Here is an 18,508-nt window from a genome sequence, read left to right on the forward strand (position 1 = left end):
CACACACCGGTTAATTATCTACACAGTGGAAGCATGCACAGCACACTGGCTCTCTGATATTCTCAGCTATGTTCATTGTTGTTCATCAGCGGACGTTGTTTGTTTTCCTGTGTGTTGGGTTGTGTGTTATGGTGGTGCAGGAAGAGTGTACTGCCACATCTCGTCCTGGGATAAAGAATGCATCATTATTTTATCATATTAGATTGCAACATATTATTACTAAGGTGTATCTATGTTTATACTGAATGATTGGACGCAAACATCTGGACTTATGAGTCTCAGCCAAGAGGTAACTTCTGGGTTTGAACCCCAGTCTATCTGTCTGCATCATTGAGCAGGAGACCTTACTTCTTCCAGAATGACATACGTTGAAGAGACTCCTTCACCGTGGGTCGCTTGGGGTGAAAGCGTCTGATCAATGACTAGAGAGCATTGATTATATGTTAGAACTCAGAGCGCAGACACATCAGCTGTGGCCGGACGGGCCTCATCAGGGTATCCCATGTGCTGCCTGGCCCGGCAGACCCAGGGTCCGCCCAGACAAAGTGTATTGAGCTGGGAGAGGTTTGGCATTGCCACAAATAGAATCTCCATGCAAAAGAGTTAGCTGTATAGGTAGCTGTTGGCGAGGGGTATGTTGGCTAGCATGCTGCCCCGTTCCAGGTCCAGGTGACACACATCTGAAGAAACCAAAAAACAATATATCGCTGTCGGTACAGTAAGGATTTTCATAGAGCCAAGTGCCAAGCACTAACAATCGCGAGGTTAACCCATTCCACGTATACAACAAAGATAGCTATGATAATATGCTACACGATGCAAGTACTATTTTTAAGTGCAAGGACGTACAACATAAAATAAGTGCGTAAGAGGGGTGAAGGGAGGCTATGCAGAGTCTAGGTGAACTATATCGTCAGTTCATGTGTCCAAAACTGGACAGGCTCAGCATCTCGCTCTAGAATGTCCCCAGGTGAGGGAGGTAGACTTGGGTTTCTTCTCTCTGGGAGTCTAACCCCCTTACTGCCACACTGTTTGACCCCCGTACTTGACCCCTGAGAGCGGCAAGGCATCCAAGAAAGAAGAGGACAAAGACGCTTTTATTGTGCTATGTGACACTGGAGCAAAGGAGTCGTTATTGTGAAAGGTGACGTGTTGTGGCTGTAGCCACGGCGATGATAGATGTCAGATGACTGGGAGAAACCGGAATCGCTCTCTTTTTAATCTCTCTTTTTAATAATGGTATACGGGTGTTGTCCTAGCGATGATTGTCCTGCCTGGACAACAATGCGACCCACGGTCAAACACAACTAACTCAATTCCTCTTTGAAGGCATCTCTGTAGCCAGCGCCTGCAGAACAGATCCAGGTCGAATGCCTTGCCCAAGGGCAGGGGCAGGAGTCTTAATCTAACAAGAGTACTTGAGGAGCATTGGGGCCGACAGCACTGGTCACAGACTGGGTCAACCGTGAGAGCCTTTTTGGGTCCATGCTTTACTGGGATCAGTGGCCATAAGCAAGAACTTAAACCCTGCTACGGCTGATAAGACCTCCGCAGACGTCTTTGACTTGTCAGTGACAAATACCTTTTACACATACACTACCAGACAGCAGCACCCAGCTATGTAAAGCGATGCAGAGAATGTTTACAGAGGGAACTCCTATTATTTGAATGGCACATTTAAAAGATGTGCACTCAGGGTTGTCAATCCAGTTATTTTTTGGCGGGGAGGGGGCCACCCCAGGCCTCCCCGTGGACTCGGCCCTGCTCCAGTTGAGCTGGATCTCATTCAGAGAGCCTGGCTGTCAATGAGTGCTCGCAAACCAGTCTCTGTAGATGTTATTTTTAAAAGCTAGCTAGTATGGTCTTAAAAATCAGTGTAGTAATACCATTCCCTATTGATATTCAAAACGCTGTTAGCCTAAACCATTGACAACATATTGATTAGCATATTAAATTAGCACTACCTTAGACGCCGCATACTGGGTTTAATAAACACGTCTCATTAGCATAAGCTATTGATGCCTCACGTTTGATTAACATATGCAGTGTCGAACCGTTGCGGGCCATGTTGTCACAAACTGGGCAGACGGCCACGGATGTTGTAATTATGCAACAGAAACACTGAAGGAAGGTTTGGACGTCTCGCCATGCCAACAGCGGTCCAGCAGGGTGCCCTGCCTGCCCGCTGAGAGCTTGGCCGGCTTCTTCTGGTCTTAATTGTAGCTCTTCCGGACAGCTGGTCTCAGTGGTTGAGGTGCTAAACTGATGACCAGGACCCTGGCACAGAGAGTGGGCAACCCTGACGATGTGCATGGAGCTGGGACACATGTTGCATGGCAAGAAGGGCGTCATGAACGGGCCTGCGTAAGCTAACCAACTAGCTGTGATCCAGCTAGCTAGTTGGCTGTTAAAGCTCAAAGAAACAGTTGAATGACATTCCAACCGTGTTGTTTGTTCTTTGCTAGATCTGATGCCAGTATTATAAGGCCTGACAGATCCGATTTTGTGGACTGTGCAACTTAACTATCCCCCGCACATCTGGGCGGATCCTCCCACTTGTGATGTCGCTTTGGGGATGGGGTTAATGGCTGACAATGAGGACCACTTGTCGACGTTCCTTGGGACTCCGGAGGTCCCCAACAGCCAGCGCTGAGCAGCGCGGTGTAGAGAGGAGGTGTTTATATGTTCTTGAGGTGGGGGGGGGGGGCGGTCTGTTTAGCTGTAGGCCCGGCTCCAGTAAACAGAGCTTGGCTCAATGTAAACTGAGCAGCAAGGAGGTGATGGAGGGAAGGGAAAAAGTCCAACGGTTTCTGTCTCTGCCGTCTCCATGTTTCACTATAGTTCTCTCGCTGTTTCTCTGTGTGTGTATACTGTTTATCTATCTATACGATGAAAAGCTGTCTCTGTATATTTAGGTTTTCTTTATGTCCTGTACCATTCCCTTTGAAACATCCAGAGGATGAAGTGGGTTGCATACTCCACATGTCCCCTGAGGGTGGTGTTGTGTAACTCTACTGTTGGGCCGTCCTGCATGCTGGGAAAGCATTCAGTTGTAGTTGTTGTTAAATTCTGTCCATTTATTTAAGTCCTGAACCACCCAAAAACATATTTTTATGTTGAAAATAGTACTTAGAATTGTGTAGCATTTTATCCTAACTATCTTTAGTACTGAGCACTGTGTAGCATCTTATCCTAACTACTGTGTAGCATCTTATCCTAGCTATCTTTTTTGTATACGGGGAATGGGTTAACCTAGCGATTGTTGGTGCTTGGCACTTGGTTACTTCTATTTCTTTTGACAAATTTACTTATTGAAAGTCGCTTTGGTTAAACGCGTCTGCTCAATGCCCTGAAAGTAAATCCTAATCCTGCACCTTCAAGAGGGCCACGTGAATTATGTTCCATCTTCTTACAAAGGGTGGAATATTGATCTGGATGGATGTCAGTCTGTGGCTGCATGCTGTGGTGCTAAGGTGTGAGACAGCTAACCGCTGTTCCACTGCTGGTGAAGAGATAGTCACATCAGGCCTCCACTTAATCAACAACAACATGAACACGAATCGTTGGTTTTGAGCCCTGAATAATACACCATAGTCTTGTTTTCAAGTAGTTTTCCTCTGAGCCAGAATGTATACAGCTATTGTGGAGCTCCGGCGTGGCCGGCGAACAGACCAGAGACTGTTCTCCTCGTTGGTATTCCTCCTACAGCTCCTTCCTCTGGTGTGGCTGGGGATCCCCCACTCAGGGGCAAAGGGGCTAAGCTAGTGCTAGGCTAGCTAGAGAGGCTGGGGTTAGGGCTGGCTTGGTAGGATGGGGTTGGGGCTAGATAGATGGGCTAGGGTTAGTGCTAGATAGATAAGCTAGGGCTAGCTAGATGGGCTACATTTACATGGGTTACATGGGTTTTGGTGCAAGAGAGGGGGAGCGAGTGATCTAGCGATATGCCCGGTTGTGCTCTTTATCATCCAGATCTATACTATTTGCCTCTAGACCATCTTCAACTCCCAAATGTCCTGTCGGGTATTAATGAAGTACTTATCTATCTATGCTATCTAGACCTACACGGTGTACATCTACAACTTCTACTCTCAATTTCTATGACACTATACCACAACTTTACCTTGAAGCTATGCTATCTGGATCTATATTTATGTCGTCAGGTGGGCCATAGCCCAAGGACTGAGGATTTGAAGTAAAGTTGGATCAGACCAGCATGTCCCTTTTAGCATGGTCTTCTATAGACGACAACAACAACAACAACAACACCAACACAATAACAAGCTTGTGATGGTTCCCCCGTCAGCGGTAAGAGGTGCAGACACCGCAGGGTCCTTGGAGGCCTGCTCAGCAGTATCACCTCGGCTGATATCGACCACAGCCCCGGAGCATCAGGGATCAATACATTATCCCAAAGCGTAGCCTGGAGTATCAAGGATCAATACATTATCCCAAAGCGTAGCCTGGAGTATCAAGGATCGATACATTATCCCGGTCCGCACCCTGGAGCATCACAGATCAATACATTATCCCAGTCGGTATCCTGGAGCAGGAATGTTGTTCCTGGATCTCCATTCAGACGAACAATGTCAGAAATGCAAGGACCGTCCAGCGGGAGGTTAAGAAGCCTTTTTAGAAGGCGTTTAAGAAACCTTTTAGAATGCTTTTAACCAGCCATATCACTGGATGTTCAGACTGTATCTCTGAAGAAGGGTGGGGTAGGAATTAGGAAAGTTCTTGTGGCTGGGCGGAACGACCCAGTATAATAATATCATGCATCATATCAGATGTCATAACATCTCAAATAGATTGGCAGTGCTGATATGAGCGTCAACCCAGCAGCACAGAGGGCTTTTAATAAGGGATTACGAACTGGTTCTCAAGATGTCGAGATATTTCCTTTGTGATTCGATATTAATATTTTAAGAAAAGACGCCAAACAATGTGTGAGCGATGTTTGAAGAAAACATGGGATGCGTTTCATTAATATTGCTTTCATGAATCCACTTTCTTCATTAGGGTCAACCCGTAGCCGTGTTCAGTTTAATATATATTATATAGTCATTTGTATTCTCTGATTCCTGTCTCTATCATGTGTCTTGTGACAGCAGAGCTTCTCTGGGGACTTGATGAGCTCTTATCTACTGATCTTCTATAATGAGTGAGCAGGCACTCTCTCTCTCTGGCCGGGTTTTCCTTGTTGGGGAGAGAGAAGAGGATAAAGGCGAGAGGGAAGGAGAGAGGGCAGTGGAGAGAGGGGAGAGAGAGGGCAGTGGAGAGAGGGGAGAGAGAGGGCAGTGGAGAGAGGGGAGAGAGAGGGCAGTGGAGAGAGGGGAGAGAGAGGGCAGTGGAGAGAGGGGAGAGAGAGAGGGCAGTGGAGAGAGGGGAGAGAGAGGGCAGTGGAGAGAGGGGAGAGAGAGTGGACAGAGGAGGAGAGGGGAGAGAGAGTGGACAGAGGAGGAGAGGAGAGGGGAGAGAGAGTGGACAGAGGAGGAGAGGAGAGGGGAGAGAGAGTGGACAGAGGAGGAGAGGAGAGGGGAGAGAGAGTGGACAGAGGAGGAGAGGAGAGGGAAGGGGAAAGAGGAGCGCAGAGTGAGTGACGACTTGTGACATGGTTTAATCACGTCGGATGTCCCTTTAAAAATGGATGCACTACTTTGGCTGATGAGGCTTTGTGTTCTAAAGATAGCGCGGCCCGCCGGGCTGTGACTGATGAACACCGGCTCCTGTAGAGGCTAGTGGGGGGGGGGGGGGGGGGGGTCTCTGGGTCCACACTGTGGCCCTGGCTTTGGCCCCTCGCTCACCCCACGTCTGACCCACATTTACATACCTCCTCTCCTCTCCGGCTGAGGGGTCTCTCCTGGGTCCATGGTTACAGTTGTGTGCCTCTAAGGTTGTTAGTGTCAGATCCCAGACAGGTCCTGTCTGGGATTACTAGAGTACGTCTTGAGGTATGGTATGTCCTCACTGATCAGCATATTGCTCTGTTAGTTTACCTTTTGATATTCTTACCTGCTTCTCCTGAGCTGGTGGTAGAATACAATACACCCATTTAGTATTTTTTATAACTCGATGTATTCCCAAACGAAAGTATGATTAAGCTGTGTTGTGTTCAGCGTGTATGAGTCCTCTGGTCTGGGGGTGTTGTGGTGAGTGTGAGGAGATATATTATCAGTGGGGGGATTAGTGGTCGAGTCTGGGTTAGTGTCCTGTTGTGTCACGGCCGGACAGATGTGGCAGAAGTGTGTGTGTGTGTGTGTGTGTGTGTGTGTGTGTGTGTGTGTGTGTGTGTGTGTGTGTGTGTGTGTGTGTGTGTGTGTGTGTGTGTGTGTGTGTTCTCCGTGCAGTAGTATTTAATTAGACCCTGTCTGTGTATGTGGTGACACCACTGGGTTTAGACTGGTTCCCCCCTTGGTCTGTACGGTGTTATAGCAACCAGCAGTCTGAGGTCTCTATTGTCGCGTGTTACACGTTAGCGAGCTAATGCTAACGCATGACCTGGAGCTCTCTGCATGCTGCCGGCGTTTATCATCTACATGGACAGACCCCTTCAAGAACAGCCTTCTGCTGCTCACGCTCTCTAGAGGAACACGGAGCTCACCAGAAGACCACCCTCCAAGTCTTAGCCCCTCCACCCCAGCTATAGATCAGAGCTAACAGTCCCTAGCATGTAGTCTACCGTAGCCGCTAGAGTCAGGGCCCTGTTTCTCTCCATGGCTCCCTGTCCGTCTCACTGTCCGCTTTGCAATGTTCTTTCTTGTAAAGAGGGGTTGAATCCAAAGGAATAGCTTTAAAGAGACTTTATTTGTATAAAGTATTTTCAGTATGGTAAACTGATGCTCTGAAGTAAAGAGAGATTGAAGATGTGTTCTAAGCACGTGCGAGAGTGTTCTCCTAGCTGATCCTAGCCACAAACCCACGTATGTCTAATCGCTGCCGGGAGAGTTCTAATCTTTTCATGGCCAGGTGGGCTTCTTTATGGACTCAGCGAGGACCGGAAGACTTGGAGAGGAACCGGTGTGACGTAATCCTCGGTTTTCCTCGCCTGGTCTGTGAAGCTGCCCTCTGTGGCTAAAGTATCTATTGCAGCCTTCAGTAATGTCCTGCTTTCCCTTGTGGCTATGCGTAGTATTTACGGCTTATATGTTTGGTCCTACCCCTATTGGTTAAGTGAGGGAAATACAGCTTGTGTTCCTAAAATACGTAACAGCTTGGATGTCTGTCTGTGTTTTTCTGTCTGCCTGCTTGCCTGTCTGTTTCTTTGTCTGTCTGTTTCAGTTTATGTCTGTGTATGCTTCTGTCTGTCGGTCTTCATGCGTTAGCGTCCCAGGTGTCTGTCCACCTGTCTGTTTGTGTTTCTGTGTCTCTGTTTTTGTCTGTCTGACTGTTAGCCTGCCTGTTGGTCTCTGTTTCTGTCTGTCTGCCTGCAGTAGCATGAGTTGACAAAGCTCCATCCCACTTATAACATGCTAATGACGCACAACGTGTGTGTGTGTGTGTGTGTGTGTGTGTGTGTGTGTGTGTGTGTGTGTGTGTGTGTGTGTGTGTGTGTGTGTGTGTGTGTGTGTGTGTGTGTGTGTGTGTGTGTGGCTTCCTGCTGCTGGAACACTGGGATGAGTGACTCACTGGTGTGTGTGCGCCTGACATGTTGGTTCTTGATGTTGGGAGACACAGTATCCAGAATCTGGTAAAATCTCCTTTTTGCACCGGCAGCTATGGGATAGCTATACTCTATATCATCCAGATATATACTATTTGCCTCTATACCACCTTCAACTCCCAAATGTCCTGTCTGGTATTAATGAAGTACTTATCTATCTATGCTAGACCTATACGGTGTACATCTACACCTTCTAGTCTCAATTTCTATGACACTATACCACAACTTTACCTTGTAGTTCCATGCTATCTGGATCTATACTTGTGTCATCAGGTGGGCCTTAGCCCCAGGACTGAGGGCTTGGTGGATCCAGTTCACACCAGTCCTTGAGCGTGTTCAGACTTGTTCTCCTGCCTCTCGTGTCCTCTGATGACAGACAGGACGTCCTTTCGTCTGGAGGTGGCAGTGACAGCTCTCTGGGAAGGGGTGAGGTGCACCTTGGGATCTGGTGTCTTTTATTGTGGCAAAACAAATGGGAAGCCTCCGCTTTCTACAGAGCGAGGGTAAAGCCAGCTGAAGGGTGGAGGAGGAGACCTAGGGAGGAGGCAGAACCAGTCTGCCTCTGCCTTCCTGATGCTGACTTTGTCTGGGATGTTTTCTGGAAATCGGATCGATTCAAATCAGTATGCGGAGGACGACGTCGATAGACTTTCTAATCCGAAGTTCTGCAGCATCGGCTTTTACTGATTCAGAGTTGGAACAGTTAGATTACATTTACATTAAGGGCATTTAGCAAACGCTTTTATCCAAAGCAACTTACAGTAATGCTAATAACATTTGTGAGGAGGAGGAGGAACAATATATGGCTGTCGGTAAAGTAAAGAAGTTTATAGAACCAAGTGCCAAGCACTAAAATTCACTAGGTTAACCCATCCCCCGTACACAACAAAGACAGCTAGGATATGATTCTACATGATGATAAGTACTACATTTAAGTGCCAGGACATACAACACACAATAAGTGCGTAATGGGGGGAGGCTATGCAGAGTCTAGATGAACTCTGAACAAGTGTGTCTTGGGTCTCAGATACTGAATGGGCCAGTGAGACATTATGTTGGTTCCAGCTCTGTCGCCAGGCGGGGGTTAAGCAGGGTCTGAGCGACGGGGATCTCTGTAAAAACATCCGGGTGTAGCGTCCAGCGGCTGTGGGTGTCGGGTGTTGTCTTTGGAAAATGAAACATGAAAAGCTTGTACAAGCGTGATCTTATTCCAGCCTGTGTCTGTCCTGCCGCACATCGTCCGTCCTGCGACTGCTTGTTCAGTCAGACGAAGTTCTGTAGCACGGTGTGTTAGCCGACACACAACACACTCTCAGTCTCGCAAACACACTGACAGAGAGCAGCTCAGAAAAAAAATAAAACCAAAACCAAAATCAAACCCGCGCCGACGCCGGTTAGTTACGTTGGATAAGAAACTGTCTTTCTCTGTTGTTGTTACGTGATAGTGCTGGTTCTTGTGCTGTTTTTTGTTTGTTTTGCACTAATGTCTTGCTTTTGCCTCCTGAACTCAATCATTTCAATCACCTCCTGGAGGCGGAGCCTTGTGGCTGCAGGTTGCTGGTTGGCTCACCCTGATTCTTGGCGCCGCCCCCACAAATATAAAGACAAGTGGAAGATGGAGGCTCTCTCTCTCTCATTTGAGCACAGACGCTGGCACACTCTTTTTGTCAATTCTGTTAAAATATCATATTGGATGTCGCTCTTGGTTGTTACTGTCTGCACGTTAAGGTAATAGCAAGCGTAGCTATATAGCTTCCACTGTTTTATTTTTTCCGCTGTCGGGGACGGAAGCTAGATAAGCTGAACCTCCCAGGCAGTTAGCGTGAGGTTTTTCCTTTGCATTTTTCCCTTTCTAGTATGTGGTAATCAACTAGGCCTTTTCTGCCGACAGGGTTTTTTTTGGTTGCTGTTACTGGTTTCACTTGTACGAAACCTTACGATCATTGTCAACCATAAAGCATTGTTTTCCCCCAAAACCCTGTCATCTGTCTTTATGTTGGGTTTTCCAAAGGCTGCTGATTATATGTTTGTTAGACACTGTAACAGTTGTATATTCTGTTAACTTCAAGGAAATTCTGAAACGGGTTGTTCATTCATTCTGAACTGCCTCCCACCATAAACCGAACAGGAAGCAGATAAACCCTGATGTTGATGTGGTTCGCAGTGTTGAAATCTTCAGGATGTTTTCCATCACTGACGATCGGCCCATCTTTCATTCAAGCCATTTGTCAGACCTTTGTCAAGCCATTTGTCAGACCCCCCTCCCTCTCACACACCTGGGAACCTGAACACCTGAACGCTCCTCCCTCTCACACACCTGGGAACCTGAACATCTGAACGCTCTGAGCACTCCTCTCGTCTTCTCCTCTCACACACCTGGGCACCTGAACACTGCTCCGTCAACACTTTTATCCCAGGTGTGTTGAAGAGGTGTACAGTGATTTGTTTTTTATTGTCATGCATCCAGGAGCAGGTAGGGGTTAGATAGTACAGAGACGGGTCATTAAGGAGCAGGTAGGGGTAAGCCATTTCAGAGATGGGTCATTAAGGAGCAGGTAGGGGATAAGGGCTGATTATGTTTCCACGTCGACGCAACGCAATGACCCCGATAAGCTTTGACGCAGTCGTGAACCTGTTTTGGTTCTGCGTCTGGTTTTAGTGAGCGGACCAATCACAGCCCTTGCTGCTGTGTCGCCTTGACGGAAGGTTACAATTTTTGGGAGGCGCACGTCAGGCCCTTGTGGTGGACGCAGGCAGGGTCCGCAAGGACGTAATGGGTCCCTAACCCCCTTGCGTTGCGTGAATATGGGACAATAATCGGCCCTTTAGACAGTACAGAGACATTAATCTGGTGTTGGGGCGACCCGGTGGGCTGAACCGACCGTGCCCCCCTACCGCCGTGCCTATAATGGATGAGGCCGTCGGTGACGGGAGACGCAGGGATCGTGTTTCCGTGTTCATAACACCAGAGACGCACACACACCGCACGGCCGTGCACCCTGTGGTGACGCGTATTGTGTGAGGGACATGCACATGCAGAAGCTCTGCAAGTAAACAATGGCTGACTGACTGACATAGCCTTCAGCAGTTAAACTTGCAGGTTTAGTCGTGTCAGAGAGGTGACACCAGGTTGTAATGCAACATGGTGATGCTAGGGGTTCATGCTGCGTGGTGATGCTAGGCTGTAATGCTATGTGCTGATGCTTGCTTCGGGGGCCACGGTGGTCATGTGACTTGGGCCACTTTTATAAACGCTTGAAGTTCAGAAAGTAATGGGTGGTGTAAAGTGGGGACTCCTTTAACACATCATTATCTGTTATTAGGCCTCCTCTCTTTCTCAAGATCAATGGTGTGTCTGTCTGTCTGTTAAATGAAAGGAGCTTTAATGTGCCGCCCTCCTCCACGCCCCTAGGGGGAGCTGCAGGCCAGAGCACCGGAGATTGTTGTATTGTTGTAGACTATTTGGACCAGTACAGCACAGCTGTGTTCTTTTTTCCGGTGGTAATGTTATGCCTTTGTCTTCCTCACGCTCCTCCCGTCATGTGCTCATCTGGGAAGGTCATGTCTCAGCTGGAGGTCAAGACCAGGCCTGAGTAGTTTCTGTGGACTTTTCTCCTGACCATACCAAGTAAAAGCGCAAATATAACCCCATAACCTGGTTAATGTTTTAAATAACAGCGTTTGTTGTATTTTGTGCTGACGTAACCAAACCTGGAAAATATTGTATGACTCAAGCAGTCTTCTGAGGTCTTCCCTCATGAATGTTCTGCTCTCCTTAACCTAAAAATAAACCAATCAGCTCCAGAAGAACTTGAGGACTGTATTGTTTAATTCGTGGTATTAAACAAGGTGGTGGTAGGAGTTTATAACTGAACCCTGTAAATGCCCCCAGAAAGGTTACGACCGTTGACAAAGCACTCGTAGATCAAGATAAACACACTCTACTGAGCTGCTGTTGATACCTTGGCTGGATTAGATTAGATTGGTCCTTTCTAATGCAGGTTACTCTAATATAACTGTAAACCAAGCGACCGACAGGCCGGTCTGGGTGGAGCTGCGCTGCACTGCCCCCGGTGCTAAGGGGAGGAATGACACTGTCTAATGCTGTTTATCAGTGCAGGATTAGAGGGCTGGGGCCATCAGGGCTGATAAGGTGTTATCAGTGTGTGTTGATGAGATTGAGAGCTGCCGGGCTGGAAGTGTTCTAGGTTGTTCTAGAAGTTCTGGACTCTCACCGTTTTGTGTCACCGTTTATCGAAGTTTGTTTACAAATCCGGTTCTGTGGATTTCCACCCTGATCCCGAATGCCTCGAAGGGTCTTCTTGACGCCGAGTCTGCTGTCTCCTGGGGTCCTGGGCCGTGGTTCTTTTAATGACCGCCTTTTGAATCAAACGGAGGAACAAACGCTGGTCATCTGCGACGGCCAGGCAGATGAAGGTTAAAGACTGCCAGCGTTAACCAGCTAACCGCGTTAGCACCTGACTCTTATAGTCCTGGTGACAGGTCCCTCCCACACCGGATTTATTCTAAAATTAAAATGGTTCGGTCAAAGGCTGCTGATTATATGTTTGTTAGACACTGTAACAGTTGTGTATTCTGTTAACTTCAAAGGAAATTCTGAAACGGGTTGTTCATTCATTCTGAACTGCCTCCCACCATAAACCGAACAGGAAGCAGATGAACCCTGATGTTGATGTGGTTCGCAGTGTTGAAATCTTCAGGATGTTTTCCATCACTGACGATCGGCCCATCTTTCATTCAAGCCATTTGTCAGACCCCCCTCCCTCTCACACACCTGGGAACCTGAACATCTGAACGCTCTGAGCTCTCCTCTCGTCTTCTCCTCTCACACACCTGGGCACCTGAACACTGCTCCGTCAACACTTTTATCCCAGGTGTGTTGAAGAGGTGTACAGTGATTTGTTTTTTATTGTCATGCATCCAGGAGCAGGTAGGGGTTAGACAGTTCAGACACAGCTCATTAAGGAGCAGGTAGGGGTTAGATAGTACAGAGACGGGTCATTAAGGAGCAGGTAGGGGTTAGACAGTTCAGACACAGCTCATTAAGGAGCAGGTAGGGGTTAGACAGTTCAGACACAGCTCATTAAGGAGCAGGTAGGGGTTAGATAGTACAGAGACGGGTCATTAAGGAGCAGGTAGGGGTAAGCCAGTACAGAGACGGGTCATTAAGGAGCAGGTAGGGGATAAGGGCTGATTTATGTTTCCACGTCGACGCAACGCAATGACCCCGATAAGCTTCGACGCAGTGGTGAACCTGTTTTGGTTCTGCGCCGGGTTTTAGTGAGCAGACCAATCACAGCCCTTGCTGCTGCGTCGCCTTGACGGAAGGTTACAATTTTTGGGAGGCGCACGTCAGGCCCTTGCGGTGGACGCAGGGAGGGTCCGCAAGGACGTTATGGGTCCCTAACCCCCTTGCGTTGCGTGAATATGGGACAATAATCGGCCCTTTAGACAGTACAGAGACATTAATCTGGTGTTGGGGCGACCCGGTGGGCTGAACCGACCGTGCCCCCCTACCGCCGTGCCTATAATGGATGAGGCCGTCGGTGACGGGAGACGCAGGGATCGTGTTTCCGTGTTCATAACACCAGAGACGCACACACACCGCACGGCCGTGCACCCTGTGGTGACGCGTATTGTGTGAGGGACATGCACATGCAGAAGCTCTGCAAGTAAACAATGGCTGACTGACTGACATAGCCTTCAGCAGTTAAACTTGCAGGTTTAGTCGTGTCAGAGAGGTGACACCAGGTTGTAATGCAACATGGTGATGCTAGGGGTTCATGCTGCGTGGTGATGCTAGGCTGTAATGCTATGTGCTGATGCTTGCTTCGGGGGCCACGGTGGTCATGTGACTTGGGCCACTTTTATAAACGCTTGAAGTTCAGAAAGTAATGGGTGGTGTAAAGTGGGGACTCCTTTAACACATCATTATCTGTTATTAGGCCTCCTCTCTTTCTCAAGATCAATGGTGTGTCTGTCTGTCTGTTATATGAAAGGAGCTTTAATGTGCCTCCCTCCTCCACGCCCCTAGGGGGAGCTGCAGGCCAGAGCACCGGAGATTGTTGTATTGTTGTAGACTATTTGGACCAGTACAGCACAGCTGTGTTCTTTTTTCCGGTGGTAATGTTATGCCTTTGTCTTCCTCACGCTCCTCCCGTCATGTGCTCATCTGGGAAGGTCATGTCTCAGCTGGAGGTCAAGACCAGGCCTGAGTAGTTTCTGTGAACTTTTCTCCGGACCATTTCAAAGTAAAAGCACCAATATAAACCCATAACCTTGTTAATGTTTTAAATAACAGCGTTTGTTGTATTTTGTGCCAATTTTGTAACCAGACCTGGAAAATATTGTATGACTCAAGCAGTCTTCTGAGGTCTTCCCTCATGAATGTTCTGTTCTCCTTAACCTAAAAATAAACCAATCAGCTCCAGAAGAACTTGAGGACTGTATTGTTTAATTCGTGGTATTAAACAAGGTGGTGGTAGGAGTTTATAACTGAACCCTGTAAAGGCCCCCAGAAAGGTTACGACCGTTGACAAAGCACTCGTAGATCAAGATAAACACACTCTACTGAGCTGCTGTTGATACCTTGGCTGGATTAGATTAGATTGGTCCTTTCTAATGCAGGTTACTCTAATATAACTGTAAACCAAGCGACCGACAGGCCGGTCTGGGTGGAGCTGCGCTGCACTGCCCCCGGTGCTAAGGGGAGGAATGACCCTGTCTAATGCTGTTTATCAGTGCAGGATTAGAGGGCTGGGGCCATCAGGGCTGATAAGGTGTTATCAGTGTGTGTTGATGAGATTGAGAGCTGCCGGGCTGGAAGTGTTCTAGGTTGTTCTAGAAGTTCTAGACTCTCACCGTTTTGTCTCACCGTTTATCGAAGTTTGTTTACAAATCCGGTTCTGTGGATTTCCACCCTGATCCCGAATGCCTCGTAGGGTCTTCTTGACGCCGAGTCTGCTGTCTCCTGGGGTCCGGGGCCGTGGTTCTTTTAATGACCGCTTTTGAATCAAACGGAGGAACAAACGCTGGTCATCTGCGACGGCCAGGCAGATGAAGGTTAAAGACTGCCAGCGTTAACCAGCTAACCGCGTTAGCACCTGACTCTTATAGTTCTGGTGACAGGTCCCTCCCACACCGGATTTATTCTAAAATTAAAATGGTTCGGTCAAATATTCTCTTGTACAAAAACAAAATAATATCAGTTTTACCCGTGCAGTGTTCTCTGAAGCGTTTTAACGTCGGAGTCAGGGTAACAGCAGCGGTATGAGTTCTAGAACCCAGGAATGTAGCCCTGGTGGTCTCATGTTCCAGAAGGACAGGCCGGTCCCCACTACAGGCCCTGTTCTCTGTGTGTTTACCCCGTATCGAAACGGCCTTCAGCCCGGGTTAAAGAGTAGCCAGCCTGGGAAGATCACAGCTTCAGACTGGACATCAGACAATGGTGTGTGTGTGTGTGTGTGTGTGTGTGTGTGTGTGTGTGTGTGTGTGTGTGTGTGTGTGTGTGTGTGTGTGTGTGACGAAGATGTTTCGGTTGGTATAAGAAACGGTCGTTTTCAAAGAACAAACGTACGTGAAGGAATTCAACCCGCTGTAGATGCCAGCAGTCAATCAAGATAAAAATACAAATGGGGAAGGAAAAGGCTAAATATACCTAGATACGCCTCGTGCAGCTCAGCATGCATCATTAAAGTTTAATGGAGTCAACATGCAGACTCAGCAGTTCTTTAGGGCTTAACTTCTGCTGTACCTACTCCTCTAACATTCCTCCTCCATCAACTCCTTCTCTTCCTCTCCCTTCTCCTCCATCAACTCCTCCTCCTCCGTCCGGCCTGCACAGGCACGGCTGATTCACACCACGGAGACACACTTCACACCGGGGACACACGGCACGGGCCGCACATCACACCCAGCATCCACTTCTGTACCGTGGACACACACAGAGACCGTGGGCTTCAGGACCTGGGGGAGAGGTCTGGTCTGGTGGTCCTCCGTCTGTTCCCTGAACACAGAGACCACTGGAGACCAGGACCTGGGGGAGAGGTCTGGTCTGGTGGTCCTCCGTCTGTTCCCTGAACACAGAGACCACTGGAGACCAGGACCTGGGGGAGAGGTCTGGTCTGGTGGTCCTCCGTCTGTTCCCTGAACACAGAGACCACTGGAGACCAGGACCTGGGAGAGAGGTCTGGTCTGGTGGGTCTCCTCCTATGCCCTGAACACCGAGGCCGCTGGACCTCTGGTGGAGCTCCATAGGTCTGGTGGTTCCCCGTGTTTTCCAGGACCAGACCCACCCAGGTCTGTGGTTATTTAAACGGCGTTCCACCCTCGCCCTGGAACCTACGGTAGATCTGATAGGCCGGTTCCCCGTGAGAAGGAGCATTGTTGTGGGCGGGGGCGGGCCTGGGTCAGCCGCCCGTTCTCGCTCAGTTCTCCCTCATTTCTCCCCCCAAGGTCACTGGTTTCCTGGGATTCTGGCCGGGGTTCTGGCCCTGTAGGGAGGGGGGATGCTGGACCAGACCTTGGGGGGACTCAGTCTGAGAGAAACAGCGAGGAGGAGGAGAGGGTGGAGGAGAGGGTGGAGGAGAGGGTGGAGGAGAGGGTGGAGGTGGTGATGGAGGAGAGGGTGAAGGTGGTGATGGAGGAGATGTTTTGATGGGTTGATGAGAGTTTTGTGTAATATTGGGTCACGCTGGAGATAGAGAGAGACTGATTAACTCTAAAGCCTGTGAGAGGACAGAAAGCAATTTAAAAAACACACACACGCACACGCACACACGCACACGCACACACAGGCGGGCCGTGGCTCAGGAGTTAGAGCGGGTTGGCTGGTAACCGCAAGGTTGCTATTTCGAGTGTCGAGGTGTCCCTGAGCAAGACGCCTCACCCTGACTGCTCCCGACGAGCTGGCTGACGCCTTGCGTGGTTGACACCGCTGTTGGTGTGTGAATGTTTGTAGGAATGGGTGAATGTGAGGCAGTATTGTAAAGCGCTTTGAGTGGCCGCTGGTTAGAAAAGTGCGATAAGAATGCAGTCCATTCACACATGCACGCACACACACGCACGCACACACGCGAGCGTAAGTACAAACATGGGGCGCATCAAAGGCTCACACACACAGAGGGCCGCAGGGCTCTGTGGGTTCATGCTACGACCCCGTGACTAGAGGTCACGGTGTCGCGCTACCGTGGCAACGGGGGTCCAAGGCCACGGCTGATTGGACGGGAGGCTGGCGTGTCCTGAGTCTGATTGGACGAGCAGCGGCGTGTAAACAGAGTCTCAGGTGAATAATTGAACGGCGTCTCCTCAGGTGGACGGCAGAGCAGAACCACCTCACCGATCAGATCAACAGGGGAGGGGTTAGGGGTTGATTATTGATCGATTGGTGCACATGATACTAGATAGTTCAGAACCCCATTTACTTTTTTATTATTGTTTTGTTTCAACATGTTATTTAGCAAGCGCTTTTATCCTGAGCCGGTGAAATAGTTCTTGATGTCATTCAGGTAGAGGTTAGAGTTCATCTGGCTCCAGGAGGCCTGTAGGTAGGGATCAGGGGTCCCCTGGCTCTAGGAGGGGTACAGGTAGGGGTCAGGGGTCACCTGGCTCTAGGAGGCTTATAGGACTATTGTACATTGAGGGATCGAACCCAGAGCCTTCAGCCAGGAGTCTATCACCCCACCGCTACACTGGCCTGCCTTTAAACATGAATCTAAAACGTGAAACACGTGAGCAGTAGAAGGGAGAGGAGGAGGTGAGATCTGGGGAGGATAGTCTACAACACGTGGTCTCTGCCTTTTAATTATTCATGTCTTCTCCTCTAAAGATAGAACGTGTTTTACAGTTAGTCTGTCCGCCATAGAACCCTGAGGCCCAGGGATCTCACGACATCACTTCCTGTTCTTGTGTCCCTCGGTCCTCTGACCAATCGTATCGATGTGTTACAAACTTTGTTTGTTTTGAAATATGGGAGGAACACGCACATAGACACACGCACACTAATTTTCCAATCACGCTGGCGCTAGCTAGCGTGACAGCTCTGCTGTCGGGAGCTAATCCGCTACGTAGTGCGCCGCGGGGGGGATGTGATCCAACAGGCAGCCGGTTTCCCCTGAGGGGCCGTCTTAAAGAGACTGTCATGTTATCCTCCGTGTTTTAGTCTGCTGTTTACTTGCCTGTCATTGATCTGTGAGCGGACTCTTCAGCAAATCATGGGGACACGTATCATAATCAGCCAATCAAATAACGTTGGATGAACCGTTTCTCTGTCACTCACACCCTGAATACCACTCGACCACCCCACCACCTCCTCTCCTCTCCTCCATCTCTCCTCTCTTCTTCTCTCCTCCTCACTCACCTCCTCTCTCTCTCCTCCCCGCTCATCCTCCCTCCTCCCTCCTCTCCTCAACTCAGGCTCTCCTCCTCTCTCATCTCCTCTCCTCCTCTCCCCCATCTCTCATCTCCTCTCCTCCTCTCCCCCTTATTACCTCTCCTCCTCTCCCCCATCTGTGTGTGTGTGTGTGTGTGTGTGTGTGTGTGTGTGTGTGTGTGTGTGTGTGTGTGTGTGTGTGTGTGTGTGTGTGTGTGTGTGTGTGTGTGTGTGTGTGTGTGTGTGTCGGGGATATATCAGCTGTGGTCCACAGGGGGTATGTTGTTGTCCGGTTGACAGTCTGCCGGACAGTAAGTGACAGTGGCTGACAGGAAGCACATGACCCCTGTCAGAACGTTCTGGAGGTTCATCAGAGTAGACATAGAATCCCCTGACTGATTGGCTGAGTGTCTGTCTATTTGACTGTCGGTGTCTATTTGGCTGACTGTCTGTCTGTTTGG

The 18,508-nt window shown here is 49.0% G+C and overlaps 1 protein-coding gene across 6 annotated transcripts in view; it reads left to right on the forward strand.

The window, feature by feature from the left end:
* The window catches only part of pard3ab (par-3 family cell polarity regulator alpha, b), a 123,874-nt gene that overhangs the window by 2,796 nt on the left and 102,570 nt on the right, over nt 1-18,508 (forward strand). The window lies entirely within an intron of this gene.

Source organism: Gadus morhua, chromosome 8 (assembly GCF_902167405.1).
Source record: "Gadus morhua chromosome 8, gadMor3.0, whole genome shotgun sequence".
Classification (NCBI taxonomy): Eukaryota; Metazoa; Chordata; class Actinopteri; order Gadiformes; family Gadidae; genus Gadus; species Gadus morhua.